The sequence below is a fragment of the Triticum dicoccoides genome, chromosome 7A (assembly GCF_002162155.2).
Source record: "Triticum dicoccoides isolate Atlit2015 ecotype Zavitan chromosome 7A, WEW_v2.0, whole genome shotgun sequence".
NCBI classification, from domain to species: Eukaryota; Viridiplantae; Streptophyta; class Magnoliopsida; order Poales; family Poaceae; genus Triticum; species Triticum dicoccoides.
In genome coordinates, this window is record NC_041392.1 from 208,696,967 (window position 1) to 208,705,430 (window position 8,464).

Here is an 8,464-nt window from a genome sequence, read left to right on the forward strand (position 1 = left end):
ATTTAGCACAGGAGGATGGAGAAACCAGCCCTCATGAGAGAGCGGCCGACAGAGAGGTCGAGGACGATAATTGTATGCCTCCCTCCAAAGACGAGGCAAGCCTCGACGACGACGAATTCACCGTGCCGGAGGATCCCGTCGAACAAGAGCGTTTTCAACACAGGCTTATGGCCACGAAAAGAAGCCTCAAGAAAAAACAGCAACAGCTTAAAGCTGATCAAGATCGGCTAGTCGATAGATGGACTGAAGTCCTTGCGGCCGAAGAGCATAAACCCGAACGCCCCTCCAAGTGCTACCCGAAGCGCAGGTTGCTACCCCGATTAGAGGAGGAAGCACTCGACGCGGCCGACAGGCCACCTCATGGCCGCGACAGAGAGGCCTCATGGCCCTCCACCCAAGCCGCACCCCGTACCAAGGCACGGGAATATGCGCCGGACTTACGAGACATGTTGGAGGACAAGGCAAGGCAAACAAGATCGATCTACGGATCACGTAGGCGCCCCACGGCTCGAGACGATAACCGTCACGCCGGCCACAAATTCGGCAGGGCCGAACACAGTAGACAAAGCTCATTGGAGCTACGTCATGATATCGCCCAGTACAGAGGCGCCGCACACCCATTGTACTTCACAGACGAAATAATGGATCATCAAATCCCGAGGGTTTCAAACCCGTAAACATCGAATCATATGATGGCTCAACAGATCCCGCGGTATGGATCGAGGATTATCTCCTTCATATCCACATGGCCCGCGGCAATGATTTCCACGCCATCAAATACCTCCCACTCAAGCTTAAAGGACCAGCCCGGCAGTGGCTTAACAGCCTGCCAACAGGGTCAATCAGCTGTTGGGAGGACCTGGAAGCCGCATTCCTCGATAATTTCCAGGGCACTTATGTGCGACCCCCAGACACTGACGACCTAAGCCACGTAATTCAGCAGCCAAACGAACCGGCCAGGCAATTCTAGACACGGTTCCTAACAAAGAAAAATCAAATACTCGACTGTCCGGACGCAGAGGCCTTAGCAGCCTTCAAGCATAATGTCCGTGACGAGTGGCTTGCCCGGCACCTAGGACAGGAGAAGCCGAAATCTATGGCAGCACTCACGGCACTCATGACCCGCTTTTGTGCGGGAGAAGACAGCTGGCTTGCTCGTAGCAACAATATGACCAAGAACCCTGGTCGTTCGGACACCAGGGACATTAATGGCAGGTCACATCGCAACCAGCAGAAGCGCCGCATCAACGGCGACAATGCTAAGGATACGGCAGTTAATGCCGGATTCAGAGGCTCTAAATCCGGTCAGCGGAAAAAGTCATTCAAAAGGAATCCTAGGGGCCCGTCCAGCTTGGACCGAATACTCGACCGCTTGTGCCAAATACATGGCACCCCCGAAAAACCGGCCAATCACACCAACAGGGACTGTTGGGTGTTCAAGCAGGCAGGCAGATTAAGCGCCGACAATGAAAACAAGGGGTTGCATAGTGATGACGACGAGGAGCCCCGGCCGCCGAACAACAATGGACAGAAGGGTTTTCCCCCACAAGTGCGGACGGTGAACATGATATACGCCACCCACGTCCCCAAAAGAGAGCGGAAGCGCGCGTTAAGGGACGTATACGCGGTAGAGCCAGTCGCCCCAAAGTTCAACCCATGGTCCTCCTGCCCGATCACCTTTGATCGAAGAGACCATCCCACTAGCATCCGTCATGGCGGATTCACCGCATTGGTTCTTGACCCAATTATTGACGAATTTCATCTCACTAGAGTCCTTATGGACGGCGGCAGTAGCCTGAACCTGCTTTACTAGGATACAGTGCGGAAAATGGGCATAGATCCCTCGAGGATTAAGCCCACCAAAACGACCTTTAAAGGCGTAATACCAGGTGTAGAGGCCAGCTGTACAGGCTCAGTCACACTTGAAGTGGTCTTCGGATCTCCGGATAATTTCCAAAGCGAGGAGTTAATCTTCGACATAGTCCCGTTCCGCAGTGGCTACCATGCACTGCTCGGGCGAACCGCATTCGCCAAGTTCAATGCAGTCCCGCACTACGCATACCTTAAGCTCAAGATGCCAGGCCCTTGCGGAGTCATTACGGTCAATGGAAACACCGAACGCTCCCTCCGAAAGGAGGAGCACACGGCGGCCCTTGCAGCGGAAGTACAAAGCAGCCTCTCCAGGCAGTTCTCCAGTCCGGCCATTAAACGTCCGGACACCGTCAAGCGCGCCCGGAGTAACCTACAACAAGACCGCCTGGCACGTTCCGAGCAGGCGTAGCAATGCGGCCCCAACCCCAACCCCCGCAAAAAGGCGACGGCAGTACTTCGCGTACATAACTACGCTCTAGAAATACCATGGGCATAGGGGGAGGGGCACCATCACGGCACACCCAAAACACGGGTTAAACCGCACCAGGGGCTGCCGATTTTTATTTTTTTTTACTTTTCTCTTACTTCCAGGACTCTACTCTTCGGAAGGCCTGTTCGGCAGTTTAATTGCCGCACAAACGATGCAAGGACCAGGGAAGCAGACAAGCCATGCCGCAAATCCCAGGTGGTCTCTAACACGAGCAGTATACCTGTTTCGCATACTATTCCGCAACTTGCCCCTGGAGCAGACATGTTAAATAGTCCAACTTTTTCGTTTATCGCATTACTTGTATCGTTCTGCTTTAACCGCAGTTATTTTAATGAACAATGCATAGCTTTTGTCTATTTTTTGCATTACCTTTTTTTATATATATGTTCCTTAATGACATGCTGCACCCGTACACTTTGGTACGGCCAAAATACGGCAGGGGCTTCAGTACCCCTCAACATGGTGTGAGAAGTCCAAACACTTTCACAAGTGCGGCACCCCGAACTTATAGCATTATATGCATCGGCTCCGAATCATGTCTTGGGTCAATAGTTGGGTTTGCCCGGCTCCTATGTTTTGGTGCCTTATGTTCCGCTATATCGGCTAAGGTAGCACTAGGAGAACCACTGCGATTGTGCCCCAGTTGAGCTGGGCCGAGCACCTCAGTGGAGAAAGCTAAAACTGACCGTCATGATGAGGCGAGAGCTGGTCGCTGTTCGAGAGGTCTTTTCGAGTCCTTAAAGACTTATGCCGCTTAGGGCGAGGAGTCGGCTCTGTCCGGCCAAGGCGTGGATAGCGCCCCGAACTCGGTCTTCCGAATACTAGGGGCTTCGCGGAAATTTAAAATTATAGAATTCTATGGCTAAGTGAGAGTGTTCACGCATTATAGTCCGATTGTCTCGTTCGTTGGGCTGAGTGCCTCCCTCGAAGGACCCAAATATGGGGAAAAAAGTGCCCAGGTTTATCCCCGAACACCCCAGCACTAGCGGCAAGGGGGCAGAAGCCGACGACTCGCCATCTCTCAGTATTGATAAACAGCCACACAGAAGGTAATATTTTAAATTCAAGAAGCATTGCTTAGCGCATATGAACAAGTTTCTAGCGCACAGGATAACACGAGCGGGTTTTACTCAAAAAAATACATCCTTGGTACATTCATCTACAACAAGGCGGGCACCCTTCAGAACATCCTTATAATAATTCTCGGGCTTGCGATGCTCTTTCCCCGGCGGTGGCCCATCCTTCACAAGCTTCTCCGCATCCAGCTTGCCCCAGTGCACCTTAGCACGGGCAAGGGCCCTACAGGCACCTCCAATGCAGACGGAGCGCTTGATGTCTTCAAGCCTCGGACAGGCCTCCACCAGCCGCCGCACCAGCCCGTAATAGCTCCCAGACAGAGCCTCTCTAGGCCACAGCCGAACTAGGAGGCCCTTCATGGCCTGTTCGGCCTCCTTGTGGAGCTCGACCAGTTGCTTCAGCTGGTCGCTCAGGGGCACGGGGTGTCCGGCCTCAGCGTACTGAGACCAGAACACCTTCTCCATCGAGCTGGGCTCGATAGAATGCGGCGGCATCGGATACACTCCGGGGAAGATCTGCAAGTGCCCCTGGAGAGCTCCAGATTCGGGTAAGTATCAAGTAATTCACGTTTATATGTTTACTTTGCATAAAAAATGCCTTACCCACAGCTAATGTCTTCACCTCATCCAACTCCTGGAGGGTCTTCTGGGACTCGATCTTGGCAGACTTGGCATTTTCTATAGCTGCCGCGAGCTCGAACGCTCGCGTCTTCGAGTCAAGCTCCAAACTCTCATGTTTCTTCATGAGAACCTGGAGCTCTTGCCGCACCTTGCCAACCTCGGCCTCATACCTCTCCCGCTCGGTGCGCTCCGCGGCCGCACTCTTCTTGGCCTCGAGCAGCGCTTGCTTAACGGTCACCACCTCAGACGTGGCCCCTACAATAGCCATGTCAATCCTGTCATTTTTTGCAATTGCGCCTTTTTTATATACGTATTCAAATAGGGTATTTCTTACCTTCCTTCTCCCCGAGCTGCTTCTTGGCACGCCTGAGCTCTTGCTCGGACTTCTCGAGGCTTTGCTTCAGCACGTCCACTTCCACAGTCAGTGCGGCGGACGCTAGCAGAGAAGCCTGCATACGCATATTGACTCCTTTTGTTAGACTCCTGCGAATTCTTTGATCCTCTATTCGGCTTTTCTTCCCGAACGCCCAACAGAGCATCAGGGGATACTGTCTATGCGGTAATATTATCTAAACATTCTTTACTTACCTCAAAGCCTGTTAAAAGGCTTGTACAAGCTTCAGTCAGTCCACTTTTGGCAGACTGAACCTTCTGGATCACCGCACTCATAATAGTGCGGTGCCCCTCGTTAATGGAGGCACCTTGGAGCGCCTCCAACATATTGTCCGGCGCCTCCGGTTGGACGGAGGTCACCGGCACGGTAGGCTTGCTCCTCTTGGAAGGAGGTCGCCCGCCGGACTCTGGAACCTTTGAAGATTCCGGAGCTGTGTCCGGCCTTAAGCCGGACTTGGAGCTCTGGGGGTTTCCTCCCCTTTACTCCTGGAGTCCGGGAGGTCGCCTTGCGGCGCCTCCAGGACCACCTCCTCCCTGCTTGGAACCTATTGGGACAACACGTGGTGTCGCCCGTAGGGCGGGGGAGGAAGCCGTCGGAAGCGAGTTCACCTTCGATGAGTCCAGTGAGCCGCTCGACGACGCGCCGAGCCGGTCTTTGGGTGGGCTGCATAAACACATTCGACATAAGGGAAAGCTGTGCAATAAACAAATGCTATGAGTCACTCCGATATCCGGATACTTACGATTTCGCCAGGGGCTTGGCCCTGGGCTGCCACTCCTCTTCGTTGTCGTCGGCGTCGGTGGAGCAGTTCGGAGGAAGGGTTTTCCCCTTCTTGGACCCTCCGGCCTCCTCAGAGAGGGCGGCCTTCCTTTTCTTCTCTCCTATCACTGGAGGGGAGAGGTCTCTTCTTCTTCCTCCTCGTCTTCACGAGAGGAAGGCGCTTCGGGACCGTCGGATGACGAATCCGACACCTCCTGGCGCCGGGCGCTCTTTCGAGTCCCCGTGGCCCTTTTCGTGGCCTTCTTCTCCGGCACCACGTAGAGTGCCAAAACCAGCAGCTTCGCCAAATGGGCGTCCGCTGGGCCTTCGGGCAAAGGAGCCGGACAGTTGATCTGTCCGGACATCACCTCCCAATCCTATCAAAGATAAGGGAACTCAGATCCCGCATAGAGTCAAACTATGAAAAACTAATACCCTGTAAAAGGACAAAACCAGCTTACCGCATGGGCGTGATGATGAGTACTGAATCCGCGATCCTCGGCAGCGGATGCGGGAGCCTCGACGCCCTTGAAAAGCATCCTCCAGGCATCTTCGTACCTCGTGTCGAAGAGCCTGTTAAGAGTTTGATGCTGCGCCGGGTCGAACTCCCAAAGGTTGAAGGCCCGTCGTTGACACGGGAGGATCAGGCGGACGAGCATAACCTGGACTACGTTGACAAGCTTGAGCTTTTTGTCCACCAGGTTTTGGATGCATGTTTGGAGTCCGGTCAGCTCTCCTTTTTTACCCCAAGATAGGCCTGTCTCCTTCCAGGAGGTGAGCCGCGTGGGGGGCCGGATCGGAACTCAGGGGGTGCGAACCATTCGGCATCGCGCGGCTTGGTGATGTAAACCCACCCTGATTGCCACCCCTTCAGGGTCTCCACAAAGGAGCCCTCGAGCCACAGGACGTTGGCCATCTTGCCAACCATGGCGCCGCCGCACTCCGCATGGCTGCCGCGCACCACCTTCGGCTTGACGTTGAAGGTCTTTAGCCATAAGCCGAAATGGGGGCGGATGCGGAGGAAGGCCTCGCACACGACGATAAACGCCGAGATGTTGAGGACGAAATTCGGGGCCAGATTGTGGAAATCCAGGCTGTAGTAGAACATGAGCCCCCGGACAAATGGATGCAGAGGGAAACCCAGTCCGCGGAGGAAATGGGGGAGAAATACCACCCTCTCATGGGGCCTAGGAGTGGGGATGAACTGCCCCTTTTCGGGGAGCCGGCGCGCGATGTCGCTGGCCAGATATCCGGCCTTCCTCAACTTTTTTATGTGTCCCTCCGTGACGGAGGAGACCATCCACTTGCCTCCCGCTCCGGACATGACTGGAGAAGGTTGAGGTGGTAGTGCGGATTTGGGCGCTGGAGCTTGAGTGCGCAAGAATGGATAGGCAGAGGAGGAAGAAGGCGTGGGTGAGAAGGTGGATCCTTATCCCCTTATATGGGTGGACGCGACTACATGTCCCCACTAGCCTGGTAAAACTTGCTTATCTCCAAGCGCCGTAATCAAAGGCGCGGTTGGGTTACCCACGCCCGTATTGATGAGAATCCCGAAATGAGGGGACACGATCTCTGCTTCAACAAGACGTGTCAAGGAAACCGCCTCGCACAACGCGCTGAGGTGGGATAATTAAATGGATAAAGGCTTGGCCGTAGCGTGTCGCACCACGGAATATGTCAGCAGATTAGATTTGTGTTAATATTATTATTCTCTCTATGGCAATATGTGGAAACTTATTTTGTAGAGCTGGACACTCTCTTTGTGTTCAAAATCTTCTATGAAGTACTTGGAGGAGGAACCCGCCTTGCAATGCCGAAGACAATCTGCGCGCCGGACTCGTCGTCATTGAAGCCTGGTTCAGGGGCTACTGAGGGAGTCCTGGATTAGGGGGTGTTCGGATAGCCGAACTATACCTTCAAGCCGGACTCCTGGACTATGAAGATACAAGATTGAAGACTCTGTCCCGTGTCCGGAAGGGACTTTCCTTGGCGTGGAAGGCAAGCTTGGCGATACGGATGTTCAGATCTCCTACCATTGTAACCGACTCTATGTAACCCTAACCCTCTCCGGTGTCTATATTAACCGGAGGGTTTTAGTCCGTAGGACGACATACACATCAACAATCATACCATAGGCTAGCTTCTAGGGTTTAGCCTCTCTGATCTCGTGGTAGATCAACTCTTGTAATACCCATATCATCAATATTAATCAAGCAGGACGTAGGGTTTTACCTCCATCGAGAGGGCCCGAACCTGGGTAAAACTTCGTGCCCCCTGCCTCCTGGTACCATCCGGCCTAGACGCATAGTTCGGGACCCCCTACCCGAGATCCGCCGGTTTTGACACCGACACCTGAGAACCTCTCAGCCATTGCTTGTCGGCGGGAAGGGGGGTGTTTGCTTTGCGTGGCGATGCGAGGTGATGTGTGGCAGCTGTGGCGTTCACCGGCGAGGAGATTGGCTTTTATAGCCGCAGCGGGGTGTCGAGTGCCTGCATGCCGGGCGACGCGTGGTGGGAGCGGGCGGGACGCGCGTCGGTGGCGCTTCACTGCGCCGCCCGTGAGGCATCAATGGAGGCTGACCGGCGCGGCAGCGTGGCAGCCTTGGCATTGATTCCTGTGGGAACCGAGGCGATGAGGACGACAAAGCGGCGTCTCGCTGACTTGGCGGGCCCATCCCCGTTCGCGCCAAAAACGCATTCCCGAGCGCCCCTAGGCGCCCCAACGCGCCGGATTTGGCCTAGGTCCGCCGGCGCCAGTTTTGACCCAAACCGGCGAAAAACAAACTCCTGGGCGAGATTGGGCCATTTTCGGTCACCGGCACCAAAAAAAATGCCTGGGGGCTGTTGGGGGCGCGGCTGGAGATGCTCTAATATGATCACAGGTTGTAGTATCCTAGATTATATGTTTATTTCTTGTTGTTTCCCTTCTTTAAAAAAACTCAGGTCTCACGAAGCCGTTCTTGATTCTTTAGGCCAACTCCACCGCACGATCCCAAATGAACGTCCGTTTTGTCCGGATTTCGTTCGTTTGGGGTGGCGATAGGTGTCAAAAAGGACATGCGCGTCCGGCTTCTGTTCGACGCGCCCATCGCGGCTACCAACCCCAAATTGCCAGTTGCCCCCACGCCCACTGTAGCATGCCGTGGCCGCTCGCGCTCGCTCGCCGGGGCCGTCGGCAACCACGCCCCCCGCCTGCTCGCCCGCCTACCGGCCGGCAACCGCGCCCCCTGCCTGCTCGCCTGCGTGCAGCCG